At 44.9% G+C, this 16,914-nt stretch overlaps 1 protein-coding gene across 3 annotated transcripts in view; it reads left to right on the top strand.

Moving 5' to 3' along the window:
• Positions 1-965: 965 nt before the first annotated feature.
• Positions 966-16,914, top strand: part of PAQR8 (progestin and adipoQ receptor family member 8) — a 43,222-nt gene continuing 27,273 nt past the window's right edge. The window contains exon 1 of one of the 3 annotated variants that reach the window (XM_082729361.1): positions 966-1,142. The gene's annotated coding sequence lies outside the window, so the exon portion shown is untranslated. The remainder of the gene's footprint in view (positions 1,143-16,914) is intronic. The other 2 variants (XM_082729359.1, XM_082729360.1) reach the window with 2 other exon arrangements.

Below are 16,914 nucleotides of genomic sequence, written 5' to 3' on the forward strand. Positions count from 1 at the left end.
CGTTGAAGATAAAGACAATAATGGATTTTAAAATGTTTTGAAAAGTGAAAACAACAGCACGAGTGTGAGGTGGTGTTAAACATGTCACTGGAGCAGGGTGGTCTAAGGGCAAAGTGTCAGGTTTCAACAAACCAGAGCAAGGCCCCAGTGTCTCAGAAAAGTAATGAGTTGAATCAAACATTCTTCCTCCAGGAGAATTGATTCAGGCCATCTTCTCAGGATCTGATCGGTTTTTCTTTTTTTCCCAGATAACGGAGAAGGCTTTTTCATAGCAAAGCCAATCTGATTTGTTAATTGATGCCCCTACATCTTAAGTATATTTTTGTCCTGGTAAAATACAGACATTGTGGGCAAAGAGAGCAAGTCTGGGACCAGATGTGGCATTTCCTCTCCTGCCCTGTCCCCTTGTATCTAGATCATTGATACTGCACACTGGCTAGCCCGCTGTGGATTGAGGATTTAGGGGTAGAGACATGGGTCCCTCGCATGTCAGTGTAAGAGGTGTGTTTGTGTGGTGCGTAAGTCACAGGAGAGCACTTCCCGGGTGCGTTTCAGGGGCGTGAAAATGTGTCTGCAAGGGCCCTCCTTGGTGTGTTAAAGTAGGATCTCACAGGCAAAACGACCCAGAATGTGCAGATGCGTGTGGTTCGGAGGCCAGAATTTGAGTCGGTCCTGAGATCAAAGATGAAGTTTGCTGTTGTTGCCGCCGTTCCCCTCCTCCAGAAACACGTCGAAAAAACAAAAAGCAAAGAAACCTCGGAAACGGCCCCCTGCAGTGGGTTCTTCGAACAGACAGGACAGTAATGAACGTGTCTCTCTCTCTCCAGCCCTCGGGCTTTCCCGGCTGAAAGGGGGCTGCGTGGGTCTGACCCGGGTGGAAGGAAGAGGTGTCACTCAACTTCCTCGGTGAGGCGGCACCGCGGGCGCGGTGGGCGCGCGGGTCTGCGCATCCCGCCTCCGGCCGGGAAGGGGCGGAGCCGGGCGGTGCCCGCCCCCCGGCGGTCCCCTCCCCCGGGCCGCTCCCCTGTGCAGTGCCCGCCGCAGTCACAGCCGCCTGCGGAAAGCTGGTAGCTGGGGACCCGAGCCGGAGTGCGGCCAGGCTGGGTTGGGTTGTCTCGCAGGCTCAGCCGCCGCCCCTGCCGGTGAGTCGGGGGCTCCTAGCCGGCGGGCGAGCGGGGGGAGGGGAGGTCCGGACCGCGCCGTTGGGGAGCCCCGGGGCTCGAGCGCGGGTGTCGGGGGGTATGTCAGCACAGAGGGCTTGGGGAGCCCCAGACCCCGAGCTCCGAGGGTGCCCAGAATCGGGATGTTGAGGAACCCGAGGCCGTGGACCAGGGTCAGTGCTCCAGTGTTGGGGAGTCGCAGAGCTCGAGCCCTGAGAGTCAGGCGGCAGGTCAGGATTCAGACGTTGGGGACTCCCGGAGCCCGAGCCTGGAGGACTGAGGGGTCAGGACCGCAACGTTGGAGAGGTTCGCTGCCGGAACGAGGGTGTCCTGTCGGCATTCCTGGGGCGCCCTCCGCAGGGCGGAGGGGAACTGAAGGCGGGAGCGGAGTGTGAAGGGGAAGAAGCCAGAGGCGGGCGGGGCGGGAGGGGAGCCCGGGAAAGGGTCGGGGGTTGGCGAGGCTTGTGCCTTTTTGGGGGAAGGATGGAGGGGGCCTCTCCTGGAGGGGGCGCGGGAAACGGAGTTGTGCGGCAAGCCGGGGGGATACGTTGTGCGGCATAGGGAGTCGAGGGATGGAACGCCGCGGCGGGGGACCCGGGGGGGGGGCTGGGGTCAGGGGTGAGGGAGCAGGGACTCGCGGAACGTCTTGGCCTAGGGGACGCACACTCTCCTTGGAATGGGGTCATGGAAACCTCGAGAGGGCATGCTTTCCGGAGAGCAAGACCAGGCCACCACAGACCGGGGGCGGGAGGGACCTAGGGAGGGGCGCACCTCGCTGACCGGCGCGGGGACCTGAAGGCAGCGAGGGCACCGCAGCTTCCAGTGCATCTGTGGGCCCTGGAGCACAGACCGACGGGGGCAGATCCGCGGGCCCGGACGGGGTTTTTAATGCTTCGCCTATTTCTAAGCTGGGTTAGAAGTGATTTTGCCCCGGGACCTATTGAGAACAGTCTGGGCTTAAAAGAGTAAAAAGAGTGAGATTGCAAATGTGCGGAGAAGCTCTACCTGTGTGTGTACCTTAGACACAACTCATAATAAAGGTGTATTTAATTCTTAGACCCACTTGTGTTACTTGCTCCCCACTCTCCTATACAGTGAGGAGCTGTTTCTGAGTAAAAACTGGAGGAAAATCAGCAAGAGGAGGGGCGTGCACGCACGCTCACACGGACACACACCACCCACAAAGGCACTGCATTCCACAGCCGAGTAAACAGGAGAACTAGTGTACAGTTTTGGTTTGTGTTGGTATGGACTTCCTTTACTGAAGTTAATAGGAAGTTGCCTGCATGGAAGGTGGACGGCCTTTGACTACTCTCTTAAGATATTCACAGCCGGTACCCACCCCTCTGCTGCTACACCCTTGACCAGGTCCCTGGCAGGACACTAGTTTGCTTCGTGCCTCAGTGAATGAGTAGCCAAATGCATGTCTAAAGATAAACAAATGACCAGTTCATTTTCTGTTTTTTTGTTTGTTTTTTGTTTTTGCCCCTATTGTTTATTTTGGGTATCCAGCTCCCTTCAACTAGTTAAATAATATGACATTGTATATTAACTTATCCATATGGTTAATTTTGTATGGTAATTAGTTTAATTATTCCATATAAGTTAATTTAGGACTACCCGGGGTTCCAGGAATCCTACTGAGTGGATTTCTCCCCTGGAAGTTTCCTGGGCTTTGAAGAGCAGGGGAAGAGAGATGATCCCCACTCCTTTCCTTCTCTGCTGTAGATATAGGTCGGTATTCTGACACACACACTGAGATTTAAGCTTCCTGGGAGGACCAAGAACTATTTTGGCATCTAGCTTATTTTGGGCCTCTTTTTTTTTTTTTCCTTCATGAAAAGGAAATCTCTTCAATAATTATTGCAAATTAACGAAAACAGATTTATTCATTTTGCAAGTATCATTTCAGGACGTGCTTTTGTTTCATTAAGGGGGTGGTCAGAACTTTGCACCAAAATCTGCATTATCATTATTGCACAGCATATTTATTTACTTAGCCACAGCTAGCTGATTCTTTCAATTCTTTATCCAAATGTTAAAATAAATATGTCTGTATTTATACATTCAAATGAGTATTTCTCCCCTTCAGAAGACTCATCTTGGCACGCTGTGGACTGATTTTAGTGATGCTGTCATTGCTGAGCATAATTTTGGAGCTCCTGCCTTGGAGTTACCTTCAGAGTTTGTAACACATTTATTGAATTGCCTCTGTGATGGCAAACCTCCCTCAGTTGGGAAACAGCCAAATACCAAGTGGGATCAACTCTGGTTTTTGAGGTGAGGAATTGAGGTTGTAATAGGAAGTATGCCCATTAAAGTAATGAAAGTCCTCTTGAAGGACTGGCAGTTTTAAGAGGGGCATCAAGTACAGATATGCAAATGTGTTTAGGACTGGAAAGTAATTGCTTTGAAGTACAGCCCTTATTTGGGTGAATGTGCTCTCCTGTGCATGTAAAAAAGTTGGTTCCATCATCTGTTGTTATACCTCATGGCCTACTGGGCTGGAGAAAATAAGCCTTTCTTCTCTCTTTCAAGGTACTGTTTCCCAGGGGCGCCTGGGTGGCTCAGTGGATTAAGCCGCTGCCTTCGGCTCAGGTCATGATCTCAGGGTCCTGGGATCGGGTCCCGCATCGAGCTCTCTGCTCGGCAGGGAGCTTGCTTCCCTCTCTCTCTCTCTCTGGCTGCCTCTCTGTCTACTTGTGATTTCTCTCTGTCAAATAAATAAATCTTTAAAAAAAAAAAAAAAAAAAAAAGGTACTGTTTCCCAGGCAGATTCCATCACTGTGCATTTTTATAGAAGACAAAACAAACAGAAAGATTTGTTTTCTCACCAAAAAAAGGTACCCAGGAAATCACCTACCCTACATATAGTTAATGCCTGGTACTTGAGTTTTTATGTGAAAGATCTCTATAGAAGGAAGGGGAAGAGAGTGAGTTCTGCAAACGTGTTTCAGTTTTGGGATTCCATGGCATACAGTGTGAAAAATTAACATATCCTTTTTCCATTTTTTCCCCTAAATTACCAATTTTTTTTAAGGTTATATAACATGAGCTTCATACACCCAGAGCTTGGATCTTGATCTAGCTGTGATCTTGGGCAAGTGATTTCATCTCTTTCAGACTCAGTTTTCTTACCTTAAAATGAAGATGCTAATGAGCGTGCCCCCCACGAGGCTGCGATGAGATTTCTGCATGTAAAACACTGAATCCAGTGTCTGACACAAGTGCTCCAAAGAGTCTAGCTATTTTTGTTATTAATACTGTTTATTGATAGTATTTTTTCGGGGGGGGGGATTTTATTTATTTATTTGACAGAGACACAGCGAGAGAGGGCATACAAGCTGGGGGAGTAGGAGAGGGAGAAGTAGGCTTCCCACTGAGCAGGAAGCCGGATATGGATGGGACTGAATCCCAGAACCCTGGGATCATGACCTGAGCCTAAGGCAAATGCATAATGACTGAGCCATCCAGGTGTCCCTGTTTATTAATAGTTTTATATTAAAATACCTTTGAAGGGGTACCTGGGTGGCTCAGTGGGTTAAAGCCTCTGCCTTTGGCTCAGGTCATGATCCCAGGGTCCTGGGATTGAGCCCCACATCGGGCTCTCTGCTCAGCAGGGAGCCTGCTTCCTCCTCTCTGCCTGCCTCACTGCCTACTTGTGATCTCTGTCTGTCAAATAAATAAATAAAATCTATTAAAAAAAAATAAATAAAATACCTTTGAAGCCATGTATGAATTTACTATTTCCAAGATAATGATATTTCCTCTGCTGAGCTTTGCAAATGAATACGTGAATGGGAACATTTTGTTTTTACTCTCCTAGCTTCTCAGGAATTTTTGAAGTGACCTTAAAAAGCAACTATTGCTAGCTGTTTTATTTTGAATTTAGTTTTTTTTTTTAATGAACATTCTTATTTTTATTGTATATTAGGTATAACAGTTTGATGAAAATCTAAAGGAAAAAACTTTAAAACTCCTATAATTTTTTTCCTTGATCAGTCAAATACTATTCTAAAATAATAGCTACCGTTCTCTTGGCACGTACTGAAAAGGATGATTCTGGTGCACGTTTGTTTTACTTAAACTCGAATTTCGATCTGCTTTGTTAAATGAAGAATAACTTGGCACTAAGCTCTCGGCTCTTTCATAAATATTGACATTAACTTTTTTTCCGATTCTATGATTTTTGTTGTAATACAAATTAGGGAGATGTAAAATGTGCAAAAAGAATTTTACCTTAGTTTTAATCAATCAAATAGCTAGGGGTTGCTGTGAAATAGATGTTTGGTAAAATGTTTAGTGAGTTCTCTGTTTTAGGCAGGTGTGTGCAGGAGACAGAGGTAGAAGCAGACTTGTCCTCCACAAGAGTTCACATAAGGTGCTCCCTTAGGACTATGTAGTGGCAAAAGTTTTTTCTTCTTATGGCTTATGGGACTAAGGAGTCGTGTGGATTTCACTACCTGTTATTTTCCCTCAATTTCTTGGAGAAGACTAAATATATGGATCTCTTAATAGTGTTCATATTTTTGAGGTCGATTAGCTCTTGGAATGAGCTCCTGCTATGCAGTCATATGCCGTGAAAGGAGATAATGCCTATAAAAATACTAAGTGAGTTGTGATATATAACTATAGCATAAGGTGGTATTATGGTTATACAGGACTTTCCTAGCATATTCTGATTTTCACCTCCATAGTAGTGTTTGGTTCCAACTCTCTCTTCTAAGTAATTGTTAATGTACCTATAAAGTACCAGGAAACAAGACAGCCTGGTGATGGTTTAGACTAGAGTAGTGATCCCCTCCTCTGCTCCCCACATCCGATAATGTCTGGAAACATTTTTTATTATCACAGCTGGAGAGGAGAGGGATGTTAAGGCATGTAATGGGCAGAGGCCAGAGATGCTCCTAAGCATAATGTAATGCCAAGGACAGCTCCCAAAACAAAGAATGACCAACTGAAATGTCAGTAGTTCTGAGAAACTCTGGACTGGAGCATGGGATCTGGAGTGGGCATCATCCTGGCATGTCCCTGGGTAATTTCCTTAAACCTGAGATTTTATATAACTAGTGCCTGAAGAGATATTGTGGAATTAAATGAGATAAGTATAGAAAGTGCTTAGTGCACAGAAGGTGCTCGGTAACTTATAACTTTTAGTATTATGTCTGGTTAGTAAATCCAGGACTAGGCTTCAAACGGACAGCTTTGGTCATTTAACTCATTGTAGACAGAACCAATCCAGGCCCTGATCCCATCCATCTGTGTCTGAGAGTAGGGCAGTGACTGGGTAGGGCAGAGACACCTCGGGCCCCCAGGGTTCCTTCTGCATTCTGGCCCAGGCTCTGCCCTGGTTCTGCTAGGTAGCCAAGTATGGGCTGAAGATGACTCCAGCCAGGTGAACAGAACAGTCAATCCCCCCACACTCCTCTGGTGTAGAGGAATCATGAGCTGTGTGGGTGGAGGCCCTTACGGTTTCATCTAGGCCATCTCATCTAGGCTAAACTGGGAAGGAGATAGCCAGGCTGGGAAGCTCCTTCCAGCTGAGCTAATCTCCAGGATCTCCTCAGGCCCATGTCTGTGTCAGGGTCAGAGCTTTCTCTGCTGTATTAACAGGCTATGAGCAAGGTCTGGCAGTTTCCCTTTTTCTTTTTCTTAGCTCCTCCTACTCCAGCAACTTCTTTAGGGATCCCTTTACTTTTTAAAGAAAGGTCCAGATCCACTTCAGTTTTTTACTCTGCATGGGGTTACCAACCATCTGGGAGAAGATAGGAGACCTCCCATAAAACCCAGGCTCTGCTTGGATCTTCCTGTCTTTCTCTGTTTACCTTTTTTTGCACTGGAGCCACTGAGTGAGTAATCCACTCAGGGTAAGCCACAGAATTTCAGCATGGTGGGGGTGGGGCAGCCATTCTGGGGGCAGAGAGTGTTTAGCAGACCAGGATGTAAATATCACAGTGGGGTTTTTTTTTTTTTAGCTGTGAACTAGGAACTGGGGCACTCTTAAGAATGCTGATGCCTCAGCGCCACCACAAAACCATTGATTCAGAATTTTTTTTAAGATTATTTATTTGACAGAGATTGACATGGTGAGAGAGGGAACACAAGCAGGGGAAGTGTGAGAGGGAGAAGCAGGCTTCCCTCCAAGCAGGGAGCCCCATGCAGGGCTCCATCCCAGGACCCTGGGATCATGACCTGAGCTGAAGGCAGACGCCCAAACTGAGCCACCCAGGCACCCCTGCTTCCGAATTTTAATGGGTAGGGTGTAGGCATCAGATTTTTAAAATTACTCTGATGCCTAGTGAGAATTGAAATTTAGGACCATGCCTTGTGAAATTAATGATCTGCATTAAAAGGAAGGAAGGAAGAAAGGAGAAAGGAAGGGGGAAGGAAGGAAGGAAGGAATGGAGGGAGACTGATTACTTTGTAAACAAAGTAACATAAGAATTATTTTGCTAAGTTTTTGTTTTAGTGATCACTGTGTGCCTGGTTTGCAATAAAATGCATTTCTTTTAATGCATTGCAGTCAAAGAGTTTGAAAAACATTGTTTTAGAGCTTTAGAGGTATTTAATTAATATCGACAAATTCACCTCTTTCCACATTCCTTTGAGCATCTGCTGGACAGATTTCGAAGTGCTTTTATTTTCCTCGTCAAATACAACTTGCAGTCATCCTCTGGAGGCCTAGAGAACAGATATCATCATACTGATTTAAAAAAAAAAATTTTTTTTTTTAAAGATTTTATTTATTTATTTATTTGACAGAGAGAAATCACAAGTAGACGGAGAGGCAGGCAGAGAGAGAGAGAGAGGGAAGCAGGCTCCCTGCCGAGCAGAGAGCCCGATGCGGGACTCGATCCCAGGACCCTGAGATCATGACCTGAGCTGAAGGCAGCGGCTTAATTTTTTTTTACAGATGACGGGAACTTGGGGTTGGTGAGGGTAAGGCATTTGTCAAAGTCACAATGAGACAGTGTCAAAAACAGGGACTCAAACAGGGGTTTCTGATGACTGCTACACGGCTCGGTCCACCACATCTTTCTGCTTCTTCTGATTAGCAGACCCTACAAGAAAGAATTACAACTAGAGCATGAGTCTGGCTTCAGCGTTGTAAAAATAATAACTGTTGATCGAGCACTTGTTAGTGTCGGGGAAGTGTGTGTTAACTTCATTTAATTCTCAGGACAATCCTGTGAGATAGGAACTATGATGAGCCCCATTGTACAGATGAGGAGACAGGCTGTGACTTGCCCAAGAAGCAGAGCTGGGCCCACATTCTTTATGGGAGCTCTTTATTGCCCCAGTACTGGTTTGTTGCCATTTCTCTAACATCTAGATTCCTGCATCTAGGAGACAGTTTAAATAAAAGGGAAATGGCCTTATGTCTTAATATGCTCCCGTTGCCATAACAAAATGCCACAGGCTAGGTGGCTTAAACAACAGAAGGGTATTTCTCACATTTCTGGAGACTAGGAAGTTCAAGATCAAGGTGCCAATAGATTCAGTTCTTGGTGAGGGCCACTTTCCTGGTTTACAGATGGCTGCCTTCCTGTGTCTTCCCATGGCAGAGGAGGGTGGAGGGGACGGAGGGGAGGGCAACAGAGCAAGAGCTCTTTTCCTCTTCTTAAAAGGACACTCCTCTCATCATGGAGACCCAGTGGTAATGATCTCATCTATACCTACTTACTTCTCAAAGGCCCCGCATTCAAATATCAAGTCATCACAGGAGAGGTTAGGGCTTCAACATAAGAATTTAGATAATGGGGGCACCCGGGTGGCTCAGTGGGTTAAGCCTCTGCCTCCTGCTCAGGTCATGATCTCGATTCTGGGATCGAGCCCCAAATTGGGCTCTATGCTCAGCGGGGAGCCTGCTTCCCTCTCTCTCTCTGCCTGCCTCTCTACCTACTTGTGATCTCTGTCTGTCAAATAAATAAACTCTTTTAAAAAAATAAATAAATAATTTAAGTTAAGGCTTCAAAACAAACTCTCAGTCTAGGTCTTGTAGCTTTCACTCAGTTTTCCTGGTGTCTGTGGCTAGAAGCCCACACCCCACTCAGCTTTCCTGTTGTATGTGGCTAGAAGGCCTTCTCTGCTGCCTGATCTACTTTATGCTTCCTTATTCAGGCTGTTTATGATGCTCCGTGCCATGAATTGCTGAAATACATGATGGGGCTTTGGTAGTCCTGCCTGAGAAGGAACCTGAACACTAACGCTGCTGAGTGAGATCTTGATGGATTTCTCAGTGGTGTGGGAACAAAAAGATACCTTGTTCATGCATGCCCTCATTCATTCATTCATTCATCAGATATTACAGACTCATTCATTCATTCACTTGTCAAATATTATGGAGGATACAGCTTGCAGGTAAGTTTTAGAGATGACAATCCCTTTTAAAAATTGGGGGGAGTGTTTATCATGGCTTTCTAATACCTGTACACAGGGCTAAAATGGCCAGACCAAAGCAAAGTTCAGGCCAAGGGTAAATAGGAGGGGGCTAGTTGGTTATCTACTGACAAGTTTAGAGTAGAAGAATTAGACTTCACGTTCTCCCACATGATGTTCAGAAACCACACTTCCGCAGAAGTGGTGAACCTCTGCTCTCTGTCGTAAATCAACTGGGTTGGATGATCAGGTTGAGTTAAGCCTGGGGCTTAAGGAAAACCTACCTGCATGTCTGGGAGGGGACAAGCTTCCAAGCCATCTAGATAGTCAGTAAACTATTAATATTTTCTATGTGAAGAGATTTCAATACTATATCAGAATAGTATTTGTTGAATGAGTGAATTAATAATAATTATGATGAATGTTAATGTAAAACAGAGGTAATGGGAGACTTCAAAATTTTGAGAGAAGTACACCCAGAGAAGTACCAAAGGGAGAGAGTTCATCCTCCAGGCTGAGCTGACATTTTAACTTTAACCAATTCCCAGTTCCTAGGATTTGAAGATCAAAGCAAAGGTTACTGATTTTTAAAGTTACTGTTGGCCTTGAGAGGTAGCTAGCATTAAGGGCCATGACATTTATCCTTCTAGGGTGATGCAGTCCAAGATTAAGAAAAGCAAAGAAGAAAACATGTTTCTATTCTCAAGGAATTAAGAGTTTGTTGCTTTTCATCAGTAGCTTGAAACTCTGCATTTGCTTTATCCTTGACACCTGCTCTTTAGGTCTAAGAGAATACCCAAGAGGTTAAGGTAAGTCCGTAGGTGGGAAACCAGAGGAGGTCTATACCTACCCCAACCAATTAGAGATGGAATTAAAACATACGTGCTTTGCTAAATATGGTTTATAGATCATACTTCTGTGAGATATAAACCTTTTTTTGGTGAAAACCACCCTCCTTTAGACTGCAGGGGATTGGTAAAGAACTTTTAAAAAATGGATGAAAAAGGGAGGATGATGTAAAATCATTGTTGAAGTATAATGGCTTTTGAATTAGAAAATTTATATTCTCTGTGGTATACTTAAGTCTGTCCAAAGAACTCATTCCAAGAGTTCCATCTTAGCTTTTTTATTCCCGGACTTAAGCAAAATAAAGGCACTGGTGTTATTCTCTTGAGCTGCCAGGAACCCTGAGCACTTCAGAATGTGGAATTAGTTTCACGCATATGCTGAGTTTGGAACTGGCTGCAGTACTAGAATGTCACCCACCCAGGTTCAGGTAAAGCTGCAGGAATGTCATTGAAACTGGGCAGCATTTCAGGTAGAAACTGACTTAGCAGGCCTTGGCTTGGTGAAGGGTTCAGGTTCATTCATGAGCGGCTGTAGGTGTCTCTTGGGTTCTGTGGCCTTTTTTTCTTTCCCTTCCTTAAAGCATTCTTTTTTTTTTTTTTTTTAAGATTTTATTTATTTATTTGGCAGACAGAGATCACATGTGTAGGCAGAGAGAGAGAGGAGGAAGCAGGCTCCCTGCTGAGCAGAGAGCCTGATGTGGGGCTCGATCCCAGAACCCTGGGATCATGACCTGAGCCGAAGGCAGAGGCTTTAACCAACTGAGCCACCCAGGCGCCCCTCCTTAAAGCATTCTGAATGATGACTTGTTTATGGCTTAAGTCTCTGGATGGAATGCCACCTTGTGAGTTGCAGCTGTCAGGGTCCTTGACACCTTTCAGTCTCAGTTAAGATGGTAATATTTTAGATCTCTGCAGCTGGAGGGTCATTCTGACAGAGGAGCCCTTGGAAGGATGAGGGAGAAAAAGGAAACAGACGTTCTTGTGGGGAGTAGGTGGAATCATGCCTGAGCAGCAGAGGTGGGAATCAAATTGGAAATATGTCAGTTCATGTGTGGGGATTTTTTTTGACTGCGCAGTAAGTGCCTAACGCTGTCCAAGTTACTTTGAGGGATTCAGGAGAAACATAAAGCAGGCTTCTGCTTAAGGAGCTTACACTGCATTTGGAACATCAATTTTTTCTCTTATGAAGAAGAAAGGAAACTTTGAACTGCTTATAGTTATGGGCAGGGCTGTAAAGCACTGGTAGGGAAGGGGGTTCCACTCGGTTTAGCAGAGGTCAGTCACCATGATCTCTTAAAGTCAGCATAATTCAGGAGAAAAAACCCGAGTGAGATCTGGAAGGGGGTATCATTTAGGTCAAGAGGTGGGTATTTCTAATGGGAGAAACAGCTTAAGCAATAGCACAGGGGCAACAATCGGAATGGTACCTGTATGTGGTGCACATAAGGCCCCAACGAAATCACTTTCTTCTGCTTCATTTTTCCTCCCCTCACATGACACTGCTTCCTATCTTATGTGCTTAGCTACATGCTTAGCTATTTACACTCTGTCTTCTGCACTGGGTCCCAGTGGTCAGCCGTGTGAGGAATACATAGGGCAGGATTGCAGACCTAGATGCCTTTTTGTTGCTGGGTGTTTGGAGAGAGGAAAAGATAATGACATCCTTACAAAATATTTTTCAAGGGCCTAGTCCATGCTTGGCACTCGTTCTACAGTGTTGTTAGAGATACAGACGTGATCAAGACCCTTGCTTTCAGGTAACATCTATTCTCTCTGGGTGGGGGAGACAGACAATAAACAAGTAAATCAGGAAATACATACTTTGAGGTAGTGAAAAATGTTTTGAAGAAAAATAACTCAGGATAAGGGGAAAGAGCATGCTGGTTTTAGGTAAGATTAAGAATAAGATAAAGATTTCCAATTGGCTCTAAACTTCCCAGAGAAGCCTAGCTTGCCACTACTGATCGTTACTGAAGTCTTTGCTGATGGGATTCTGGCTTTATCATTTGTAGTCATCTCATCCATTGACTCTCCACCATATACATATATAGGGTGGACACTCAGCAGGCATTTCACAGTAGTAATAGGAATGGCCTGCTAGACTTGAATTGGACCACATTTTTCTCCTTTTTAACCTTTTGTAATTTTTTTTTTTTAATTAAAAGATATGGTCACAAAATATGGAAGGAGAAAAGGGAATCACACAGGCGAGGACATGTAGGTATTGGTGACAGAAACATAGTTACCTATACATCAGGAGATTGAAGGCAGCTGCATTAAAATTTTATCAAATGAAAGAGAAAATATTAAACTATAATTATGTGGTTTCAGTATGTCTTATGGCCTGGGGGGACCACTGGGTCTAAACATGAACCAAATGCCCAAGGAGGTAATAACAGTACACCCATGCATGCACACAAGGATAGAGAGACCTCACGTAGCTCCTAGGAACTGAGGAATTACCATGTGCCAGGCATTGTGCAATGTAGTTTATTTACATTATCTCTTATCCCTAACACAGCCCTGGAAGGAAGATGATCCCAGTTTACAAAGGACAAGACAATGATAAAATAGCTAGCCCAAGGCCATTACAGTTAGTGTCAGAGCTGGCTGATTCCTTGTTTGTGAGAAGGCATGGAGCGGATGAGTATGAGTTAAGAAAGGACTCCCTTAGGTTGGTGAAAATCCAGGGTGGATTTTTCTGTCCATCTAGCTCATTGCCCTATCTAGGGGATTCCAGGAGTTGGGAGTTTCTGAAACTGACTCTGAAAGTATACATGCAATTTCCTGAACCTATTGGAGGCACAGACTGGTGGCAGGGGCTGGGAGGTGGGGGAGGGGGGGAGGTGTACACTGAGCATTTTTTCATTATCTCCTGTGCCTGCAAAACTGCATATATGTGTGCTGCTCAGGCCATTAAAGCTGGGAAGTGCTTTGCTTTGGACTGTGATGGCGACTCAGTTTGGAGCCAATCACCAGTTCATCAAAAGCTGACTCAGACCCTGACTTGTGTCTAACTAAAAGATGAAGGATAATGAATACTTATTGGACTTGGTTGATTTAGTAAACTTTCAAAACATAGAGAACGAATAATAATTAATTTAAAACAGGTTTGATGGTGAAAAGGCTAGGCAGTAACGGATGAGTTGACGATGAAGTACCGGGCTTGTCTGGCTTCCCCCTCCCCCACTGCTGGCCCCAGGACCCATCTGTGTCTCTAGACAGGTAGGCTGCTATCCTCATGCCCCTTTGACCTAGCAAGTGTGCCGTCAAGACCCTGTCTGATCTATAACATTACATTTATTGAGCACATCCTATTGTGTGCTAGCAGCTTTATACATATTATCTTCTTTTTCTCCCTCAAACTTCCTTTTATAGAACTATTTCAAAAAGATGGAGGGTGCACAGAACAGTATCATAAACCCCCATGTACCCATCCCCTGACATCAACAAATACAAACTTATGGCCAACTTCTTCGTAAATATACCTGACCTCCAAATGATTTTTTAACGAATTTTTTTTTAAAGATTTTATTTATTTATCAAAGGGGGGGGAGAGCGAGCACAGGCAGACAGAATGGCAGGCAGAGGCAGAGGGAGAAGCAGGCTCCCTGACGAGCAAGGCCCGATGTGGGACTCGATCCCAGGACGCTGGGATCATGACCTGAGCCGAAGGCAGCTGCTTAACCAACTGAGCCACCCAGGTGTCCCATGACCTCCAAATGATTTTGAAGCAAATCCCAGAATTCATATTATTATTTGTGAGTATTTTAGTATGCATTTCTAAAAGATAAGGACTCTTTTATTATAATTCTTAAAAATTCACAACAACCCTATTTATTAGTCAGGTACTATTGTATCCTTATAGATGAAGACAATGAGACACAAGGAGATTACATTACTTGCCCAAGGTCACGCAATTTGTAAGCTTCGATGGTACAAGTTGCCTAACTCCAGAGCCTGTCCTGTTAACCCCATGTTAGGGGTTTGCCGCTAGGCCTCTCTGCTGTAGCTAATCCTGCACAACAACCAGATCTGGTGGAAGAACAGACATCCAGGAATGTGACTATGATTTCTGTCAATTCCATCCCCTGACCAGTGCAGCAATTTGAGTCTCTTTAGGTGCAGAGGGACAGAATGTCTCTGAAAGGCTTGGAATTGTATCCATGAATGACATGACCAGCCTGAAACATTAGTGGATTCTGTCTGGTCAGCAAACCTGGTAAATAAAGCACCATTGCCATAGTATTTGAGATGTTAGGGAAACCCAGAAGAGAAAGAACTTGATGGAAACTATGACAGTCAGTGGCTGCCAGGGGAAGTAAAAGGTTTCTTTGAAAATGAATTTCCCTTTGGTTTTCTTTCTTGGCATAGGGAATCAGTCTTCCCACAGAGGCTTTTCAGTTTGTTTCTAGCACAGCTAATTGTGTTTATTTGTCTCCAGAATCACATGCCTGCCTCCTCTCCCTTGCCTTTTCTTAAGGTCTCTTGCCTGCTCTCTACTACAGTTACTGCCAAAAATGTTCTCCTCACCTGGGAGCCAGTTGGCTGACAACACAGAGTAGATGTTGGGAGGCCAATTGTGTTTCTCCAGAGGGCTAACTTGGCTTCTGGCATCCAAGCCCACCTCAGGGGAGACGGAGAGAGATTTTAAGCTGCCTACGAAAGGAACCATGTCTTTTGCCTTGTCTGTACCCACTTGATCCATCAGTGTTAAGAGCAGAGCAGAAAGCAAGTAAATACTATTGACTGAGTGAAGAAGAGAGCTTTTCTGGTTCAAGTTCAAGAAATTGATTCTCCATTTTTCCTATCAAAACAAGCATCGCATTGACTTTTCTGCTTAATATTTTTCCTTTGTCTTTGGGATCACTGACATTTACTTGACTCTCAAACCTTCGTCTTTTTTTCTTCGTCCTTCCCCATGTAGTCCTATCACAGAAGCCACATAACTGATGGAGGACTACTCAGCTCCTACTTAACCCTCTCTCAGTGGAGCTCTAAGAGGTGGCACCTGTCAGGGTGCAGGTGAACAAGAACTTAGAAATTCCACCTTTGGGGGCACCTGAGTGGCTCAGTTGGTTGAGCATTCACTCAGGGTTTCAGCTCAGGTCATGATCTCAGGTTTGGCGCTTAGTGTGGGATCTGCCTGAGATTCTTCATCTCTCTCTCTCTCTCTCTCAAATAAATAAAAATATTTAAAAAATTAAAAGTAGGGCACCTGGATGGCTCAGCCTCAGGTCATAATCCCCAAATCCCGGGATCGAGCCCCACATCAGGCTCCCTGCTCAGCAAGGAGTCTGCTTCTCCCTCTGCCTTTCACCCCACTCATGCTCTCTCTCCCTTGCTCTTGTAAACAAACAAACAAACAAACAAACAAATTCCACTTTTGGCTCTCTCTGGGACATGTCAGCAAGGACTTCGCCTGGGGTCCCTTTCAGGGAGCATGGATTTTCTTAAATATTTATTGTCGTGAATATCTCAAAGTAGTTTTTTATGATTGCTTTGACCTCTACTTTTTTAAAAAGTCAAGTGGGGAAAACAGTGGACTGCAAGTCTTTTAGCTCCGTATTGTAGAATCAACTCAGGAATGGCAAATACATGGCTCTGTGCCATGGCTCCCTCCTGAGCCTGGTGACCCTCAATCAAGAGCCTGTGGCAGTAAGTCAGTCACAGAAGCTTTCCCTCTGAGTTCGGCTCACGCCTAGAATGCCTCTCAGCACAGGACTCTAGGAAGCCCTTACCAAAAAGGTTGGCACTAGGGCTGAAATCTATTTGCTGTTTCCCAAGTAAATGGTCTTTTTAAAACTCTCCCCACACTAAAATCCCTTGAGCCTTTCTGCCTGCGGTCACATTAGGTCCTTAACAGCTAGGGACGAGCTCTCCTCTTTCAGCCAGAATTAGATCAAAGGTCGGGAGTAGGGAGATGTTACTACCATCTGGAAAACAGATGATAGAGGAAAATGTTTTAATTATTGATGGTTGATGGAGGATTTAGAGGCGGTGACTGTGCCTTTTCAACCCATAGTAGGTTTGTGTGGATTTACATAGCACAAACCCATAGTGGATTAGATTTGTAGATTGTTAGTTCGTCAGTAAGACAAATTAAAGTCATTCTTTTCATGGGAGAAATGGAATGCTTAATGCTCAAAGGAAATAGAAAGGAAATGGCAGCCCAGATCCCGTCTTTAGGAGTTCCTAATCTGAGAGGACACCTCAGGGCATCTGCCTTCGGCTTGGGTCATGATCCTGGAATCCTGGGATCCAGTCCCACGTGAGACTCCCTGCTCCACAAGGAGTCTGCTTCTCTTTCTGTCCCTCACCCCACTTATGCTCTGTCTCTCCCAGCCTCTCTGTCTCTCTCAAATAAATAAATAAAATGTTAAAAAAAAAGAAGAAAAAGGTGTTCCTAATCTGGTCTACCAGTTGTATTAAGCTGAATTTAGATTCAGTGTAGTTGAATGAGAAGTGAAAACAAGAAGCTTAGTGCTTAATTGTAATGAATTTACTCTCCACTGACTGACAGTTCT

The sequence above is a fragment of the Mustela nivalis genome (genome assembly GCF_964662115.1).
Source record: "Mustela nivalis genome assembly, chromosome: 5".
Classification (NCBI taxonomy): domain Eukaryota; kingdom Metazoa; phylum Chordata; class Mammalia; order Carnivora; family Mustelidae; genus Mustela; species Mustela nivalis.